This window comes from Papio anubis, chromosome 8, assembly GCF_008728515.1.
Source record: "Papio anubis isolate 15944 chromosome 8, Panubis1.0, whole genome shotgun sequence".
In the NCBI taxonomy this organism is placed as follows: Eukaryota; Metazoa; Chordata; class Mammalia; order Primates; family Cercopithecidae; genus Papio; species Papio anubis.
In genome coordinates, this window is record NC_044983.1 from 24,827,511 (window position 1) to 24,848,956 (window position 21,446).

The 21,446-nt window shown below is 41.4% G+C and overlaps 1 protein-coding gene and 1 pseudogene across 2 annotated transcripts in view; one reads left to right on the forward strand and one right to left on the reverse strand.

The window, feature by feature from the left end:
• The window catches only part of ADRA1A (adrenoceptor alpha 1A), a 112,803-nt gene that overhangs the window by 16,973 nt on the left and 74,384 nt on the right, over nucleotides 1–21,446 (reverse strand). The window lies entirely within an intron of this gene.
• LOC108587109 lies at nucleotides 542–2,871 on the forward strand (annotated as a pseudogene).

Consider the following 21,446-nt stretch of genomic DNA (forward strand, 5'->3'; position numbering starts at 1 on the left):
TATTTGCAAGCCAGCAGGCCAATTGGCTAGGAAAACAAACAAACAAACATCTTTCTGTGTTTTTAAAAAGGTTAAAATGATCCCAAACACATTTGAGTTTCTCATATTTGACTGACTAGCTTCTGTGACTGTCACCCTTTTGCAGTATCTTCACAGACCATTCCTACTTGGTTCATGTGTGTCATTAATTACAGGAGCAGGCCCAGTGGATAGGGTTGCATTGGCTCACAGTGACCAATGTCTGCTGTGAAGTTTTACCAAATGAAAATGTGAACCTCAGACTGAACCCACATATGTACATCATTTTGCCTAAATTGAAAAGTAAGTTGGAATCCATGCAAATAATCCGTATTAAAATTCAGTTACCTGAACATGCCCTTTATTCTCTGATGCAGTGTTAGGTAACAGACACAGCTTCAGTGTTTATGAATTCTTCCCCTCTCGAATATTAGAATTACGGATTTTGATGAGAATCTCAACTTCACACAATACTGGCCTTGCCAATGTTGGGCCAGTGATTCTCAATCACTTTTCCTAGATGATGTCTTTTGACATCACCGTGAGTTCCCTTTGTCAATATCCCTCGATGACTCCCAAATGTGTGTCATTTGCTTCACATTCAGAGTCCTCCACAGCCCCTGGTCTGACCAGCTTTCTAATATGATTGGTTGTTATTTTTTCTCTAGCCAGACTCACTACACTTTTTCTCCAGGTCATTGGTCAATTTTTTTTGTCCTCTCAAGTTGGGCCACTGTGTCCTTGATGCCCTTTTCCACCTTCTCTACCTACCCAAACCCTACCCGTTGATGTACATAGCAGGAACCCCGCCTCAGGACCTGTCATGACCTGCACAGAGAGTGCCACGGGGCATTTGGCAGCAGAAGAACAAAACTGTGAAGTCTTAAAGGGGAACAATCTTAAGGATTATCTCCTCCAATTACTCAATTTACAAATATGAAAAAATGCGTATTTAGCCTTTTCCCAGCTGCCGCCAAGACACTCCGCCCTTCTGAGCTGAGGCCACCTTGGGGTGAGGCCCTCACTGCATCCAGCACTAGCACTATTCCGGGCAGCCCAGCCTTGCACTTGTCCATAGCACGGACTCCATCTCAGAGCTCGCCTGCACCGACTCAGCCCTCGTTCTGCATAACGCTGAGGGGATCATCACAGAGGATAAGGTCAATGTCCTTTCTAAAGCAGCTGGGGTAAATGATGACGACTTTTGGCCTGGCTTGTCTGCCAGGGCCCTGGCCATTGTCAACATCGGGAGCCTCCTCTGCAGTGGAGCGGTGGGGTGGGACGACCTGCTCCAGCAGCTGGTGGTGCATCTGCAGGAAGTCCTGCCCTTCCATCACTGCAGCCCAGGTAGAGGAGAAGAAAGTGGAAGCAAAGAAAGAAGAATCTGGAGTCTGATGATAACATGGGCTTTTTTTTTTTTTTTTTGAGTAAGCCTATTTTATAGCATGTTCAATAAAAAGCTGAACTCTTAAAAATGCTTATTAAAGAGATTGTCACAAACCTCATAGCTATAATACTGATAAGAGTGATGGATAAAGGGTATGGGATTGTATCGAATGTTCTTTATTCTCTGATTCTCAGACTTCCATGGGCTTTTACTAAAGGAGCTTTATGAATTATGAAATCCCAAATGTCCCTCTTCACTCCTTTCAGAGAAATTGCAAAATAACATCTTGACTTTCCTTCCACCTCCTTTCTTTTCTTTCTCCACTCCCAAGCTCGTTTTCCTTCTCCACAGGCTTTTAGTCACAGCTTTGTGTACAGTTGGCAGAATGGCTTTGGGAAAGTCCCATGATCCCTTTGGGCCTCCAGTTTTCTTATCTGAAAAAGGAGTAGGTTGAATGGATGATTCCTAATGGCCCTGAACAATTTTTTTTCGTCGTTGTTTCAAACCTAAGGTCTTGATTTTATGTCTTTCTTTTCTTCTCTGCTCTGTGGACCTATCAGAGTCATGACAAATTGCTGGTGCTCTTAAAATCTACTCTGGCAAACAGTGCTCTGAAATTAAGTCCAAAAGTTCATCAATATAAACAGAGAGTAAACTTAAATACTGAAGATCCCAAAGAAGACAAAATATTGTGGTTGTTGATGGGAGCATTTATTATCTCTGAAGCAACACTCCCTGCTAAGTTCCATGTATCTCAAATTCACACACACACACACACACACACACACACACACACAAAATGGGTGTTTATTTCGGAAAAAAAACCATGTAAAGTGAGAAAGTTTTATTCTTTAGCTCTAAAGCTCTTCACATTGTCCTATAATTATAATAAAGTTTACAGTCTTTGAATGCCTGATTTGAAACAGGCAAGGCAGTGTGCTGAACACTTTCCATATGATTTAATCATCATTAGTACCATGAAGAGTTATGTTACTCTTCCCTGTTTTACAAACGAAGAAACTGTGGCTTAATGAGTTTGAATAGCTCAACTGAGGTCACTCACATAGTTACTGGTAGGTTTGAAATTGGGCAGTGTGATTTCAGGGCCCATGCTCCTTTATGGAATCTCCAAATATATTGGAATAATACATCTCTTAGGAGGATGGCCGATGGGGAGTGATAAAGTGTGCAGCTAGGGGAAGCTGAATTGGAAAAACGCTTTCTCGAACCTCATCTGTGATGGAAAAAATGGCTAATGCCAACATGACTGATGGTTTTGTGCAAATGCGGTCAGTTCCAGAAAAAAATTTGTCTTACATTATGATACCTATATATTGTCCAATATTTCCTCCTAATAGTGACAGTGATGTGATTAAGGAAACCCATTTCACAAAGGCCTGCCTGGGCCTGTGCTTAATGACTACAAGAATGTCTGAGCTGAGCACACCAAAAACTCACCTTGTCTGGGAATGTCACTACTCTGTAAATCAGCGAGGGAGGGGAGGATCTTTCCCTTATCTGAATAATCTCAATTTTTAAGAAGGACAAAAAATGCACTATGAATGTGAATGCTAATAAATATGATTTGAGAGTCTTGGAACTTCCCATAATTCCCTCAAGGACGCTCATTCTGCTTACAGAGCCCAGTTTTGCACTCATAAATCTCAACATTTCCTTTTCGTCACTTCCTTTACGTCCCTTCTTTCCTTGCATGGCCCCGCTCTTAATTCCAGGTCTGGCTGACCCAGAGCCAAGCTCTTGGGCCCTCTCTCTAGTCTCTTGCTGCGTTCCTGTCTTCACAGGTGAATCCTGGACTCCCCCTCTCTGTACCCCACTCAAAACACTCATTTCTTCAATGTGGCTCAGGTATAGGTATAGGGTGAGAAAGAGAGTTGGTTAAAACTAATTTACACTAAGATCTGAATGCACATCATCTCTAGCCCTAACCCCAGGAATATTTTCTTTTTAATCCAAGCAAATCTCTAGATTTTGGCTTATGCTTCCAGGCCAGAGACCTTCCTGTAAATGACAACGTTTGGTTTATCCCATCAAGTGTGTGACAGCAGCCAGATGTGTGTAAGTGTAGCACGAATTTGCATGCTCACAAACTGACAATTCCACCAGGGGCAGGTTGCAGGATCCATTCTCATGCTTGGAGTATTCTTCCCTTGCCATGGGGAGCAGGTGCAGGGAGCCACGTGATTTTCTTTGTGCAGCTGCTGACTGGCTGGGGTTAGAGGAGAGACTCATAGCTGTGCTTCCTTCAGGAACTTTCCAAAGAGTGAGAAGAGACAGCAAAAGGGGTAGGCACGGTGGCTCACACCTCTAATTCCTGCACTTTGGGAGGCTGAGGTGGGCAGATCACTTGAGACCAGGAATTTGAGACCAGCCTGGGCAACATGGTGAAACCCCATCTCTATTAAAAATACAAAAATTAGCTGGGTGTGGTGGCATGCGCCTGTAGTTTCAGTTACTCAGGAGGCTGAGGCAGGAGGATTGCTTGAGCCCAGGAGGTGGAGGTTATAGTGAGCCAATGCGCACCACTGCAGTCCAGCCTGGGCAACGGAAGTGAACTTGTCTCAAAAAAAAAAAAAAAAAAAAAGAAGGAAAGAAAGAAAAAAGGACAGCAGAAGGGCAGCTCCTCTCCTTATTGACATTATTCCCATCTACATATCTCTTCCTTCATTTTTCCTCTCCTAGGAAGGAGAGATGGGGCTGGAACTGGGCTTGGAAAGCAGCTGCCTGGTCCTATTCAGGGTTCCCTCGTCCTGCTCTCTCCTTCTCTGCCCAAACCTTCGCCATCTGTGCCCATTTCTCTGAACTCTGCATTAGTTCTATCCCCAGCCTCCATTCTTCCCAGATCTCTTTCTTCATGAGGACTGGCAATGCTTTTTAGGGTAGGAAGACAGCTGGATAATGCTTGTCCCTGGCCTCCACCCATCAGGACCTAGAGTGTCAGGGCTGAACTTGGTTTAGGGGTGGGTGCCTCTGATCCAGTCACTGGGTGGGGAAGTCCATTCGAGCAGCCATCCGGCCAGCTTTGCTCACTCACAGAGCTCCAGAATCCAGTACAATGCTAGAGTCTTGAAGGCATTCTCCAAGGTTTTGCTGCATGAATGGCCAACCTCCTGATTGACGGATGGACTGACTGACTGAATGAATGAATAGCTGTGTCTCTGTGTTCTTGTCATGGTTCTTCTTCTTCAATGTGGCTTGGTTTTCTTCTCTGCTTGATGGCTATCGCCTCATATTCTCTCCCAACCCTGCCTTCCTTCTGCTGTCTCATTCTTTTTTTTGGCCCACCATTTATGTTCAGTCATTTGGTTTTTTTCTGCAATGTTATTTTACTACCATTTTTTCCTTGCCCTGTCATCTAGCATCAGACCCTCTAGTTTTTCTCATCATACTTCATAGGAAGAGCCAGACTTCCGAATCACCCACATGAGAATAGGAGCTCCTATTTTTTTTTGGTCACCATGGCTATGGTTTTTCTCCTCAACAATCTCTGCTTCAAGAGGAGCCAACAGCTCCTGACTTAATCCCCTAAACACCTTGCCCTGCAGCTCAAGCCATCCTTTGCATGTGAATTTGCCTGGTTTAATTCTTGGGCTTTGGAAAATCCCCACACCCTAAGGACTATTCCTTTCACTGAGTTTCTTTCCACCATTTGCTCTGCTGCAGAATTTCTGCCTCTTTCTTGACCCTCCGGACACCCTGACCAACATACTACTGGTCAGACTGAGGTGGAGAGAACAGGTGTTTATGGCCAAACACCATCAACATTCTCATTCATGGAGATTCAGAATCCTCACTTTCACTGTAAAGGCCTCTAGATGCCAAGAAGATATTGAAATGAATAATTTAAAATGTTGCCTCTATGTTTTTCCACTGAATGCTATATCCATTGGGAACATCTTACTTCATTTTTGAACTAGGGCTCATCTAATAGGCTTATGGGGAGGGGGGCACTAGGAGTCATCCCAGGAAAGGCTTGGCCACTAGAGTCACCCTTTATAGCTATAAAATTACAGCAACGTTTGCCTCAATGACTCCAATACAAGATAAAACCATTTTTTTTCCTGCCCATGCTGGTCTTCTTCATGAATTTGATACACTGGTGAGTGCTACGGTTAGCTTCAAAAGTCAGTGAGAGTAGGAACTGAGTTCTCAAATTCCCATCCAGCACTGGTCATTAGGGGGTTCCTCCTTAGTTCAACTGTTTCTCTCAGAATTAGGGTGACTTGATGTGGAAGCTGAAAGCTGTGAGTCAGTCTTCTTGGTTGCAGCCTCCAGCTTCTGTGCTTCATTTTACCCCCTGGAAAACTTGACATCTTAATGACAACTTTGAGAGACACTGGGCTATGGTAAACCTTACTTAGCTGGAGTCGCAGAAGGCTAAAATGTGAAGACTGGCAGGCACTTTGAGATCAGCGCTGTCAACCTGTCCTTTACAGGTGAAGACAGTAAGGCTGAAGATGGGAGTAGTTCCCCAAAATCACACAACTGGACCCAAAGTTGGTTCCACCTCACCCATTTCCACTCCTGATCTTTATGTGCCATTTAGCAACCCTACGATGGCATGGAAGTATTAATGGCAATATATCCAGCTTTCACTGAATGACAACAGGTTTTGCAGAGATATGGAGAAAGAAGAAAGAGGAGAGTAGTATCCTCAATAATTGCATTATTTTAAAAGTCAGAGTGTGCTGTTTAGAAGGGTTTGTCGGCAGGGCATCACATTCTGAGAATTGGAGTTTGAATGATCTCAATTTAAAAAAATGTTGACTCCAAAGAAGAAGCTAATGTTCTGTGACCATCGGATAAAATAACCCTTAATTGTTTCTCCTTGTCCAGCGAGTGGTCTCTCCAATGTGCCTGGTACACATCCAATGAGCAGAGGAGAGAGACAGGCTGCCACACCAACAGGCCAAGGAGCTCCAGTGCCAGTAACATTCAGGCCAGACTCGATGGCGCCTTCTTACCAGGAAGAAAACTGCCCCATCAAATTAAACCCCAGAGACAAGCTGTAGAGTCAAAGTTTAAGGGCAGACCATATTCTACCAGATGCCTTTGTGCGGAACTACTTTGGCCTGAGCCCTCCTGGGGTTTATGTGGGGCCACTTGGGCAGCTCTCAGTCAGCAAGAAGTTTTTGGATTATCTACCCTAGATGGTGACCAGGGCTGTCTAAGAAGGTGGCCAGAATAACCATGGACTGTCACCTTAGGTGTGAAACCTCAGGTTCACAGACAAACTTCCCATGATTGACATTAAATGTGTATGCCCAGAGAGACATTTTCCTGGGAAGAGCCCTTGGCTTGTATTAGCTTCTCGCAGTGGTCTCTGGTGATAGTAAAGATGGTTCAGCCTGGATTCCAGGTAGAGAGGACAAGCTGTACCCTGGCTGGGGAACCCCACTTAGCCCGTATGTCCTAATGATAGAATCAAGCTTACCAACAGAGCAAGCAGATGTGACTTCAGTGCCTCTTTGGAAGGACTTCACCAGTCTTTTCTTCCCCGATTTAACTGGGGCCTGAAATTGTACAGCTCTCCACTCATGTATCTGAGTAAAGTCATGTGCATGCTCACTTGAGAGTGTTGGTATGTGGAGTCTTTTCTGAACTTTCTGGCAGAAAGCATGAGTGGTTGGCAAAGTGAAGAAGGTGGCACTGAGCAGGAATGGAATTAGCTCTCCTCCTGCATGGAGCAAAGCATGGGAACATGGCATGGGAGGGTGCAGTGAGTAAGGGGAACCGGGCACACTGTGCTGGGTACTCAGTCCCAAAGGAGGCAGACTCGGGGCACCCTGGGGGCCTGCCCAGTGTGGGATGGAAGTGCTGCCCACTTTTCCAGGGACCTGGGGTATGTTGGTCTATGGTTACTGTGAAAAAACATTGCTCTTTCCAATCCAGGCACGGAAAGAAGTCACTTGGGGAGATGTCCTCTCATCCCTCAAACTTCTGCAAGTGGCAGCTAAAGCTCTCTTGACAGGATCTGTCTGTCTGGCCAAGAAGAGCTCTGCGGAATCAGGAACTTCATCCTGGGTGAGTCTGAACTGCTTGAATTAAAACTTGTCAAATGGTTTGTCTTGCCAGTTAACAAAGCCTAAGCAGCATTTCTCCTTTTAGGAAAAAGGAGCAGGTCCACCTGAATGCATGATTTGGACCCCAATGCCCATAGGAACGCTGGAAAGAGTAACAGGGGACCCCACATGCAAGCATTTCTCCCTAGAAGACCTCCTTGCATTGAATAAATAATTTGATTTGAAACACTCTCAAAAGATAGCAAGATTCTCTACCCCACCCCCTTTATTTAAAATATTATTTGTTCAGGGAAAAGCTAGCGATGAGGAAGTCATCATGTGCTTTTATGGGCTGCTTCCTTTAAAAAGCAGATCTGCTTTCATAAGCCAGTGTGTTTTCCAAGCCTCGTCACTTTCACTAAGGTCACCATTGTCTCAAGAGTCTTCCATTTAAAACATTTTTTAATTGTCTCTGCACAAAAGCTCTCCCTGAGACCACCCAGTCTAAAGAAGAGTAATCTTCAAACTCACACCTGCTGAATGGCTTATTTATTTCACGGTACATATCACAGTTTTTATGTTTTCTTATTTACTTGTTTTCTTTGATTGTCTCATCCTCCAGAGCACAGATGATATGCTCTCCAAGGGCAGGAGACCAGGTTATCTCTCTCACTGTAGTGTGAGGTGGGGGCAGGAGCCCAATTAACAGTTCCTGCCAGAAGAATGTGTATCCAGTTCCTTCTCCCCTTTTTTTGCTTCTTACATTCCAACTGGTCACCAAACCCCACAGGTGTCTTTCCTTGAAACACCTTCCAAAATTGCCTTCTCCATCACCTCCATCCCCAGCACCCCTGAATGGGGAACTGGTTATTTAAAGCTGGGTGAGTCATTTTTCCCTCTTGGGCCTCAGTTTCCTCATCTGTAAAATTAAAGACTTAGAACAGTAATTGATACTACCCCTTCCTATCTGTAAGAGCAGATGCTTCTAGGCAAATGGAAACAGTCAAAAGGGGAAAACAGGCCCATGACAAGCAAGATGATGAAGAAGCATGGTGGAGAGATGGCCAGAAGGGAAGAGGGCAGGCTTTGGAAGGAAGAGGGAAACCTGAGGTTTAGGGGAGGGCTTTGGGAGGACATCCTGATGTCTATCCTAGAGATTTACTCTGAGATCACAGAAAGGAGGGATGGGAGGAGAATCCAAAGGCTGCTGTCATGGAGTGCACCTGCATAGGGACCCAGGCAACTGTGATTGCACCAAGCGGGAATGGAATTAGCTCTGTTCCTGCTTGGAGCACAGCACAGTTTGGGCTTCTGGTTGCGTCAGAACTCATGTGCTCCTTAATAATACATGGGCCGCAGACCTCCACATCTGAGGCCTGGGAGGCTAAGGCTGTGCTCATCTGGTCCTTTCCAAGGAGATGGGATGGAAAGGGTAGAAACCATGGGGGAAAATTCCCAGAAATAACTAAAGGGAGGGGAGGCTTATCAAGGGGCTCAGTATTGTAGCTAAAGGAACCTCATAATGGGGTATCTGTCAAGACATGTGTTATGCATTATCTTTTTGTTGCTGATAAGATCAAGTTCAAGCTTCTCACTCTGTCATTCAAGGCCCTTCATCATTTGGTTCCACCAGTCCTACACAACCTTCTCCATTCCTCATTCACTTAACACATAATTTACTTAGCACCTGCTCAGGCCAGGCACTTCCATAGATACTGGAGGTAGAACAGTCAGGAACATGCAAAGGTGTTTACCTTCTATGAGTATCTCCAACAAATGCCTAAGTTGGAGGCATTTGTTGCTCCAACAAATGAATTATGAGTTTTCAATACCAAGGCTTTCTTCCTGCCACAGTAGACTTTTCACTCTAACTTTGTTAGTTCGCGAGGTGACTGTGACCTCAAGCTTCTGTGGTTGTGGTTCTCTGCTGCACTCTTCTGCTCTTCACTCAATGACCTGTCCCTCTCCCCTGTATCTACTCAAACTGGAATCTGTCCAATTCTCTCTGTCTTCAAGGCTGTGTTCAAAATCCCACTCATCCACAGGCCCTTCTTTGTTGCAGTATAACTTGCAAGAAATTGCCATTTCCCCTATGGATTTAGCACCAGTTACTTTTCTCTATAGCAGGGGAAACCCCCGGGCCACAGACCATACCAGTCTGTGGCCTTTTAGAAACTGGGCTGTACAGCAGGACATATGTGGTGGGCCAGCAAAGCTTCATCTGTATTTACAATTTACAGCCTCTCTCCATTGCTCACATTACCTGTCAGATCAGCAGTGGCATTAGATTCTAATAGGAGCAACAACCCTATCATGAACTGCACATGCCAGGGATCTATGTTGTGTGCTCCTTATGAGAATCTAATGCCTGATGATCTGTCACTGTTTCCCATCACCCCCAGATGGGACTGCCTAGTTGCAGGAAAGCAAGCTCAGGGCTCCCACTGATTCTACATTATGGTGAGTTGTATAATTATTTCATTATATATTACAATGTAATAAGCATAGAAATAAAGTGCACAATAAATGTAATACACTTGAATCATCCTGAAACCATCCTCCCATCTCCAGGTCCATAAAATAGTTGTCTGCCATGAAACCAGTCCCTTGTGCCAAAAAGATTGGGGACCACTGCTCTATAGCCCTTATCACCATTTTCTGTGCTTTACTTATTTCTATTTTTGGTTGCTTTTCTTGACTATAAACTCCCTTGAAGGAAGAGATTCTTGTCTTTTAAATTTACTGCTGTATCCTCAACACCCATAACGGTGTACAGCATTTAGTAGGCTCCCAACAATGTTGCTGAATGAATGACACATTCAGTCCTCGTGGTTTTAGTCTCCTTAAAGATACACCATCCTTCTTATCCTTCATTCGTATCTCTTTAAGTGATCAACATGATTCTCAATGAATGCTTATTGAACCAATGGATGACATTGGTTGATGGAAGAAAACAACATTCTGAATACAACTCCTGCTTCAATTACTCACAGCTGGAGATAGATTCTCAAATGCAGAAACGGAGCCTGTCTTAACTTACATTCCAGGGAGGTCTTTCAGATCTTCAAGACACTCACATTTATTTACATGAAAACAAGACCATTCTCCAAATAATTTTATACAGCTAAGTTGCAGGCACTTCATAAAATGATTACTTCCAGTACTTATAAAAACATTTTATGCGGTCCTGGAGGAAGGGTTGAAGCCTATAATTCAGATGTGATAGTCATCATCTCCTCTCATATTTGTGGGATTCAAGTCCAAGGCCAAACACCACACGTCTGAAGCAGTGATGCAAACAACCAAAACTGATCTCCCAAGGAGGAAGTGTGAGGCTTTCTCAGGACTGTGTCCCTTCGTATTCAGCTTAAAGGCTAAAGCAGGTTCAGGTCCTGATCCTTGCCAGCAAGGACATAGGTGAGTTGGCTGATGCTTGAGTAGTCACAGGTGAACAGGGGAGCAGGAAAATGGGTTTTTAGTTCTGGACTGCTGCAAAGATGCTTAATCTCAGTGCTCTGGACAGTTCCGTACTTGGAGAGGACATACCGGGTCCTCTCCCAGGCCACTGGCTCACCCAGAGGCATGGCCCTTGCATCTTCCAACAGCATCTTCTAGCTCTGTGCAAAGTAGGAATATGAATAAACCCTTGCTCTTCACTCCCAGCTCCTGCACAGCTCCCTCCCCTGCCTGAATTAAGCTAGGGATGAAGATTGGCTGTAGGTCTCTGCTGTTATAAAGCTGCATAAGATTTTATACAGCTTAGATTTTATACATCTGGACTAGATCACCTGACCAGGGCCTGACCTCCATCAATCATGGGTCCTGTATTCAAATGGACATAATACATATATATATAAGAATTTTAATAGCTCATTTAAAACATGAAAGATGTCTTTTTGGAAGCTATAATATAGCTTCTAAGTATAGCCGGGCAGACCAATTTTAAAATGCAGAAAGGGATTGGGGCAATTTCCTCTTTAATTTTAAAAGGCAATAGAGTATGGTACTGTTTTGATTATAGACATTTTTGCAAATAGGAATTGGCCATGCCTCCTTCTTTCATATAAATGCCACATTTAGAAAGCTCAGCTTTGCTTGCAAGACACATCCTTGCTCTTTTCAAACTTAACGAAGCCTTCTGCATTCTCATCTGAGAACTGGCTGGTACTTTCAGGGGGAAGAGCAAGGTCAGGGCAGCTCATTCATTTCATACCTTTAGTTTCTTTCTTTTCCCTGATGACTTGCAAATCTCTATGCCTAGACCATCTCTGCCTCCTGAGCTCCTGTCCTGCACACACAACTTTTACCAGACATCCCTCCTGATGTTTCCAAACTATCTCATCCTTAACATCATCAAGCTGAACTCATCATCAAGCTGAACTCCCCATCTCCCACAAAACCGACTCTTGCTCCTCTGCTTCACTTTTGGCAGCCTTCCTCTCAGTTGTCCAAGCCAGAAACACACTGTCATCCTCAACGTTCCACTCTCCAACCTCTTCCACAACATCCAATCACCCAGCCCTGACTACGAAACCTGTGTTCACTTGCTATTGTCCATTCCAGTTCTGGCCACCACCACATCTAGCTAGAACCTCATATCAGTTTTCTAACTGGTCTGGCCACCACCACGTCTAGCTAGAACCTCATATCAGTTTTCTAACTGGGCTTCCTGCTTCTGGTCTTATCTGCTTCCAACCCATTTCTCACACTCTTGCCAGCGAGATTCTGAGAAAGCAAGCATGACACTATCCCTCCCTTGAGTAAATCCTTTCAATGATTCTTTGCTGAATTAAAGATGAAGTATGAGTTCTACATGAAAATTTATTAGGCCTGGGAGACTGAAAATTCACTTGACTGGTTAAGCAGGTAGTAGAGCATGGTAATTGAAGTGTCCACCCAGAGACTCTAGTCAGTGTCATAGAAGAGCAGAGAATGACATCTGCCAGGATGTGATCATTTGCATAACTGTTAGCTGAGCAATGTGGAATCTTTTGTTCACTAGGATGTAGGCTGGCGTTATAGTGGTTGAGACATATAGAATTTAATTTTAAGAAATAAATATACATCTTCTATAAGGCAGTGCATCCACCAAAAAACTCTTCCCAAGGCCAGAGAATATTAAGAATGAATTTCCAACTGTTCCAGAGATAGTGGTGACAATGATTCAGAAAGTTTTGTAAAACCTGGAAGACCCAAGACAGGCATAAAAATACCTGAAGGATCAACAAGAGAAGTGGTAAAAATACCATTTGACCCAGCAATTCCATTACTGGGTGTATACCCAAAGGAATAGAAATCATTCTATTTTAAAGATACATGCGTGTGTATGTTCACTGCAGCACTATTCACAATGGCAAAGACATGGAATCAACCCAAATGCCCATCAACGATAGACTGGATAAAGAAAATGTGGTGCATATACACCATAGAATACTATGCAGCTATAAAAAGGAATGAGATCATGTCCTTTGCAGGGACATGGATGGAGTTGGAACCTGTTATCGTCAGCAAACTAACGCAGGAACAGAAAACCAAACACCACGTGTTCTCACTTATAAGTGCGAGCTGAATGAACACATGGACACATGGGGGGAACAACACACACTGGGGCCTGTTTGGGGATGAGAGCTTCAGGAAGAATAGCTAATGGATGCTGGGCTTAATACTTAAGTGATAGGTTGATCTGTGTAGCAAACCACCGTGGCACAAGTTTACCTATGTAACAAATCTGCACATCCTGCAACAGGTACCCCGGAACTTACAATAAAAGTTGAAGAAAAATAATCAAACACAGAAACAAGTGCATTTGAGGCTGTCTCAGAAGAACTAATCCCTGGTACCCGTTGTGATTTTCTGTGACCCCAAACCAGCCATGTTTCTAAGAAAAAAGTCGTTTCCCACTGTCGGGATTCCCCTCTGAAATGCTCACCCAATATCTGCTCCAATTAGGTGATTAATTTGGAACATATCAGATTGCCACCAATAATAGTTTCTAGATATGCTGTTAGGGAACAGTGTTCCTGATGAATAGTGTTCATCAACAATCTCAGCACAGATGTACTAATTCCCCAGGTGGGTGTGGAAGCAGTGGAACTTTTACCCAACTGTAGTTATCAATTTCTCTCTCTCTCACTCACAGAAAAATGTTCATGAGAAGAAAAGAAAGCGGGCATAGTTTGTCGAAATGAAAATAATGAGACTCACTGTTGTCGTTTATTCAGATTTGATTTTGGAGAATTCTAAATCTCCAAAAAATCCTCAGGATAGGAATTGGTGTTAGCAAGTGACTGCCTTCAGAATGTGTTAGAACCTGGGGATCTGGCATGACTCTATTTTCCTAAGTTTTCCATAAGGCTTATACTATCTAAGAATAACTGAAGAAGAAGGCTGCTAGGGAGACCAACCAGGAGGCTAGCAGCACATTGGTTTGGGGTCAGAACTCTAAGCAATGGCTAAAAGCTATAGGAAGACTGATTTGGGCTGCCCTGGAACTTGACCTTACCATCAATGATACATAAAAAGTATCTCAGAATAGGCTGTATACCCACTCACTGAGTCCCAAGACTGGGGAGTTCAGCATCACACAGCATCCTATTAAAATACTCGTTAGGGGACATTTAAATCCTGAAGTTTTAGAACTTACTGAGAAAGCAAACACTATTGGAGGAGAGAAAGTTAATTATTTTTTGAATGTTGAATGAATGAATGTTGAATGAATGAAAAAGTTGACTGTCTTGCTTCCCTTTTAATATTGCAATAAGGTGTACATTAGAAGCATTTTAAAGAGTATATATATATATAAGAATATGAATATATTATTGGACATGACAACTTATTTATTTAACACGATTTATCTATTTCTGAGAATGGGACTAGTGTGCATGTATTTCAATAATTCCTAAATTTTCCCCATTTAGGATTCATTATACACATTTTGATCTAATTTGTTGTTGAAGTCATTTACAATCACGTTGTATAAACACTTAAGGCACCGAGAGTTGAGCTGACATCTGGGCTACAAATAGGCAAGGATGTCAACATTCAGAAAAGATCAGGAACTTGCTCAGGGTTACACAGCCAGTGAGCAAAAGGACTAGGTTAAAAACTCTGTTCTTCAGATATCCAATTTAGAAATCTTTCTTTTAATTGATACATTGAAGTTTTTCAATTGCAAGACTAGCAATATCCTCCAATTATTTGGGGGCTCTCAGAAACCCTACTCTAAAAAAAACATGAACACGTTCAAGCTGAGTATCTGCAGTTAGCATTCAGCCATCAAGCGAGGGGCTTCAGTCCTTGCTTATTTTTTCAGCTCATGATTCATACATACCTCTCCATGTAAATGTCTCACAGAAACCTCAGGGTTAATGTGTTCAAAACGACACATGCTACTCTGCTTGCTTCTAGCATTTCCCATCTTTATAAATGATATTTAGCATTCACTCACTGTTATAAAAACATGACAATCAGTCCTGATGCCTTCTTGACATCTCCAGTAGATCAGAACTCCTAGTATTGCCTCAGTCTTTTCACATCTCTCCATCTCCACTGTTAGCTCCTACTCCAGCCACAACACCTGTCACCTGTAAGAGCCTTCTTATTGATCTCCTGCATGCCTGGGTCACCTTCCCTTTTCCCTAGGATGACCTTTATGGAATACAACTCTAATTCGGTGACATTTCCACTTCAAGACCTCAAACACTTTCCAGTACTCTTAGATGAAGCCCAATGTCCGTAGCATGGGCCATAGGGCCGTATGATCTGCTCTTGCCTTCCTCTCCTGGCCTGCCTTTCACTCTCTTCCCTATCCCCTGCTCTGGCCACCCCGATTTCTTTTTTATTTTTATTTAAAAAAAAATTTTTTTTTTTTTTGAGATAAGGTCTCACTCTCTCACCCAGACTGGAGTGTAGTGGTGCAATCTTGGCTCATTGCAACCTCCGCCTCCCAGGCTCAAGCGATTCTCCTGGCGTAGCCTCCCCAGTAGCTGGGATTACAGGTGCACACTACTATACCCCGGCTAATTTTTGTATTTTTAGGAATACAAAAATTGAAATACTCCATTGAGTACATCTCTTGACCTCAAATGATCCACCTGCCTCAGCCTCAGCCTCCCAAAGTGCTGGGATTACACACCCTGATCTCTTGATCTGTGGAATACTTCTCTGCACCAGGCCCTTCACTTCTGCTCTTCTCCTTGCATGGAGTGTCCTCTCTACCTCTGTCCCCTCCATTCACCATTTATATCTTAACTTAAGTCCCCCTTCCTCAGGGAAAAGATCTTTGATCCCCTTCCACCCATCCACGTACCTGAGACTCCATGCTGGGTTGGGGGGTCTCATTAAATGTTATCAAAGCATCCTAAACTTTTTCTTCATAGCTCAAGCAATTGTTCTTATTTGATTTTGTGGGTGATGATTTGTTCAACATATCTCCCTATATAAATTTTATAAAGACAGGATTTGTGCCTGGTACATTGTAGTTGTTAAATAAGTATTTGTTCATGAATAAAATATTTATAGAGCACTCATTATGTGCCAGACATCATGCAAAATATTACACAAACATTATCCCATTTAATTCTCCCAAGAACACGATGTGACTGTATTACCAACCTCATCTTACAGATGAGGAAACTGAGGCTTAAGGAGTTTAATTTGCAACTAAGGAAAATGGCTGACCTCAGATTCAAATCCAGGCTTGATGCCCAAACTCATGTTTTAAATTTCTAGACGATGCTATCTGTGAGTCTATCACTGCTTTGCGGTCTTCATAGTGAAAATAGTGCATAGAGTCATAGTACTTGAAGTTCAAAACAAAGACAATCATCAGAATAGCCAAGAAAATTAATCACACATTCCATGTCCTGTTTTTTTCAGAAAGCAGAGACGTGTAATTCAAATTATTAACACAAAAACAAAATTCTCAAATGTTAATAATTAGGTTTGTTCAGAATAGACATGTTTGGACATGGAAAAAAAACCACACATACTATATTCTGTCTAAAAAGCCTTTGACAAAATGCAACTAATAAAGTATGCCTAAAAAACAATCAGGTAAGACTGGTCAGAAAGTATGATCTGTTATTTATGACAAAATCGGAGTGAAAGTATAGGACTAAAAGAACTGTCATCTGTAGTTCTTGGATATGGAGAGAAGGGAAGAGTGAAGGAGAGATGATAACAGAAATAGTTACCATCTTGTGTGCTGCATAAAAATATCAATGCCTGACACAGACTTCTTAGTGCTTAGTACTTATTCCCCAGGGAGGAAATCCCGATAGCTCACTTGGCAGTTCAGGGATGAGGGCAAGATTGTTCCCTTTTCTGTGCCTCAGTTTCCTGGCACACGTAAGTGCAGTGTCTGGCTGTAAGCATTTGCTCATTTGCTATCCCAGAGCTATGATCAGTTTCCTTCCTCTGCATGTAGCAGCTCTGCATCTACTTTCAGGGTATCTGCTCAGTCATTAGTGCTCATCTTGTCTATTTTTTTCTAACACTTGGGAATAATTTCCAAGGTCAGAAACCGGACATTGAGTACATCTTCCTGCAGAGATGCCCCTGGATGTGTGGTTCTGGTTTACCCAATGGTTACTGAGATGTCACACCTGTCAGCTGCTCTGAGAATCCCCAAGTATTTCCAGAGAATTTCTCTAATTCAGAGTTTTGGGGAGAAACACTGTGCTCGCATTTCTTGCACAGCCTGTTGTCTGATACTACCTAATTGTGGCTACAGAAAGGTAAGCTATAATTTTATTTATTTGGGATGTTTTTCAAGACTAAGTTGAATCTAATTAGGTAAATAATAGGTGTGTTTCTACAAGTTGCGCTGAGTCTACTCTAGAGCTAAGGCCCCATGGTTATTACATTGGATTTCTTGCTGGAATTTCTTCCTCATTAACACCTGGGCTTTCTATCACATCTGGCACTTTGTTTCTTATTTTTGTCACTTTTAAAGAAAAAGCCTCCTAGAAATTAGACATAATTTTTGAAAAAGAGTTTGAGAAGTTTTTAAGTTTCATGATCTCATAACCCATGTGGAGAGTTCTTCCGAGCACCATGAGGTTGATGATGGTGGCACTAGTAATGTTAACTATAGCAGTAGATGTAATTTATCAGTAATTTCAACTGTCCAGCAATGTGCTAAGTACTTTTCATGCACCACCTCATCACCTCATCTCAACCCTGTAAGGTATGCATTGTTTATCCCCATTTTACAAACGAGGAAAATGAGACTTGGGGAGTTTAATAACTTGCCATAAAACAATCAGCCAGTAAGAGTGAAGCTGGGTTCAAACACATGCTTGCCTGGCTCCAGACCCTGTCCTGTACCCCCTAACACTGAACGTGCTACAACTCAATGCCTGGTTTCTCTACTGCTGTGTAGTGCTATGTGCTTATTGCTAAATTTTCACTGGCAAACTAGGATCCTGATTTAGACAACAAAACAAAGCAATTTGAATCAATTATTAAGAAATTGTTTTTGTGATGGTTAAAATATATATTTTTTAAATTTTACTTTAAGTTCTGGGATGCATGTGCTGAACATGCACGTTTGTTACATAGGTATACATGTGCCATGGTGGCCTGCTGCATGCACCAACACATCATCCAGGTTCCAAGCCCCACATGTATTAGACATATGTCTTAATGCCCCCCTTCCCCTTTCCCCCACCCCTGACAGGCCCCCAGGTGTGATGTTCCCCTAAATTGTTTTTAAAAAGGGTAAAATTTCTATGGAACCACAAAAGACCCTAAATAGCCAAAGCAATCCTGAACGAAAAGTACAAAGCTAGAGGCACCACACTACATGGCTTCAAAATATATTGTGAAGCTATAGTAATCAAAACAGCAAGGTACTGATATAAAAATAGACACATAGACCAATGGAATAGGATAGAGAATCCAGAAATCAATTCATGCATTTGCAGCTAACTGATTTTCAACAAAAGTACCAAGTACATACAGTGGGGCAGGGATAGTCTTTTTGATACATGGTGTTGGGAAAATTGGATATCCATATGCAGAAGAATGAAACTAAACTGTTATTTCTCACCTTATACAAAAATTCACCAAAGTGGTTTAAAAACTTAAATGTAAGACCCAAAACTATAAATATACTAGAAGAAAATGTAAGGGAAATGCATCAGGACATCGGTCTGGGAGAAATTTAATAAACAAGACCTCAAAAGCACAGGCCACAAAAGCAAAAATAGGTAAATGGGATTATATCAAACTAAAAACCTTATGCACAGCAAAGGAAATAAGCTATGCATCTGACAAGGGATTAATATCCAGAATATAAAAGGAACTTAAACTATTAAATGGTGAAAAATGTGATAATCCACTTAAAAAGGACAAATAATCTGAACAGACATTTCTCAAAAGAAGACATACAAATGGCTAACAAATACATAAAAATATCACAAATCATCAGCTATATGCAAATCCAAACCACAATGAGATATCTTCTTACCCCAGTAAAAATGTTTACTGTCAAAAACAAAAAACATGACAAATGCTGGTGAGGATGTGAAGAAAAGGGAACTATTATACACTGTTGGTGGGAATGTAAACTAGTACAGCCATTATAAAGAACAGTATGGTGGTTCCTCAAAAAACCACATACAAGTAGAACTACCACAATCCAGCAATCCAGCTATTGGGTATATAGCCAAAGGAAAGGAAATCAGTATCTTTAAGGGATCTCTGTACTTCTGTGTTTATTGCAATGTTATTCAAGATAGCCAAGATATGGAATCAACCTAAGTATTTATCAACAGATGAATGGATAACAGAAGAGTGGTATATATACACAATAGAATACTACTCAACCCTAAAAAAGAATGAAATTCTCTCATTTGTGGCAACATGGATGAGCCTGGAAGATACTGTGTTAAGTGAAATAAGCCAGGAACAGAAAGATAAATACCACATGTTCCCACTCATATGTAGAAGCTAAAAAAGTTGATCTCATAGAAGCAGAGATTAAAATAGTGGTTACTGAAGGCTGGGAAGAATCGTGGAAGGGGGATAGGGAGAGATTGGGTAAAGGATACAAAATTACAGCCAGATAGGAGGAATAAGTTCTAGTGTTCTATAGCACTATAAGATGACTATAGTTAAAAAGTTATGATATATTTATGGCTAGAAGAGAGGAGTTTGAATGTTCCCAACACAAATAAATGATCTTACAAATGTTTGAACTGATGGATATGTTAATCACTCTAATTTGACCACTATACATTGTATATATCAAAACATCACTGTGTGCCCCATAAACATAGTATGTATGGTTATTTTGTGTCAATTAAAGAAATAAAATAAAAATAAATTGTTAAAAACTTCCTAACATAGAAATTATAATGACTTTCTTTTTGGAATAAGTTTGATCTATATTCAGGCACCAAAACAGTTTGAAGAAGGTCATAGCAACTATGTTTAAAAATTATTGTGCTTTTTAAGATACAAAATTAATATATGCCAAATTTGTAAAATCTGTGATATCCACAATTGGTATGCCTCCCATGTACATATAGGTGCATGTGTACACACACACAAAGTACAAAACTCAACCATGATGCTACAATCTAGAAAGAAGAACAGATTTTAAACAACTATGATTGTATTTAGAGCACATGCTTTTGTGACCAGCGTTTATGTAATATGTCATGAACATTTTGCTATTTTATTTTCATTACAGAACACAATTTTTCATGGCATCTTAGTGTTTCATCACATGAATATAACAAAATTTATCTACTTCTGCTAATTTGAATATTTTGGTTCTTTCCAGTTTCCTCTATTATAAATAACTATGAAATAAATATTTGTATGGATAGATTTGGAGTATTTTCTTAAGTTACATTTCTAGAGAAAGAATTCTGGGTCATATAATATAAATTTTGTAAGGTTTTTGATCCATATTGCCAAATTGCTCTCTGGAGAGAATATACCTACTTATACTTGTCCAGCATTGAAAAGTAATGACAGTATGGTGATGATGATGGCAGTAAATTATGAGTGCCCACTGGGTGCTAAACTCCTAGAGCTTCACATGCAGCAGTTAATCTAATTTTCCCATGTGTTCAGTGAGGTTGGGTGCCACGAAGCCTGTTTTATACAGGCAGGTTTTATCTGCATAGGTGCTAAGAAAGATAACCTTGCCAAAGACTAAAAGGGTCTGCCTGACCTGGCCTCTGCCATTTTGTAAGAAAACATTTAACAGTCATGCCAAAATGCTTTTTACTTCTTAAACTGCCCAGATTTTCCTAACAAAGCTTTTGTATTCATTAATGTTCCCTCTTCCTGAGATGTTCTTCCCTTGGGTTTGCAGGTCTAGACCTTTCTCTTTTATGTCTCAGCTCAGAGGCTGTTCAGTGAGGCTGGGTGCCACAAAAATGCATTTTCTAAACATGTAATCTAAAGGATACTTCTGTCCCTACTTCCCAATATCCCTAACACCAGCCTCTCTATCACATCAGCCCACTGCATTTCTTTAATGGCTCTTGTCTTTTTCTGAAACATTTAAAAACTGTCTGTTTCACTTACGAAAAGTAATTTCCCTAAGGACAAGGAGCACTAGAATAGGGCCTGGTAAACAGTAGGAAGACAATACATGCTTGCTGGCTAATGAATAAATGCCCACATGAAAGGACAGCTAAAAAACAGCCATCAGGATTGGAACCCAAGTGCGCTTTTGAATCTTGCTTTAATCATTGCAATGTACAGAGGATGTCTCCTATTCCACCTTTAGCAGCAGTATGTATTTATTTGCTCTTTGCCAGTTTGATGGGTAAAATATGATATATTTTTATGTTTTATTAGTTATTTGTATTTCTGCTTTTGTTAATTACCTCTGTCCATTTTTTTCATTGGTTAGTCATCTTTTCTCGTTTTTTATATTTATCAATATTTGTATTAGACTTCTAAATATATCCTTGCCAAGTAAGAAAACAGGTAGAAAAGAAGAATACATGATTAATTTGATAGATGGACAAAGACGTTAAGTAGAATTCATCACC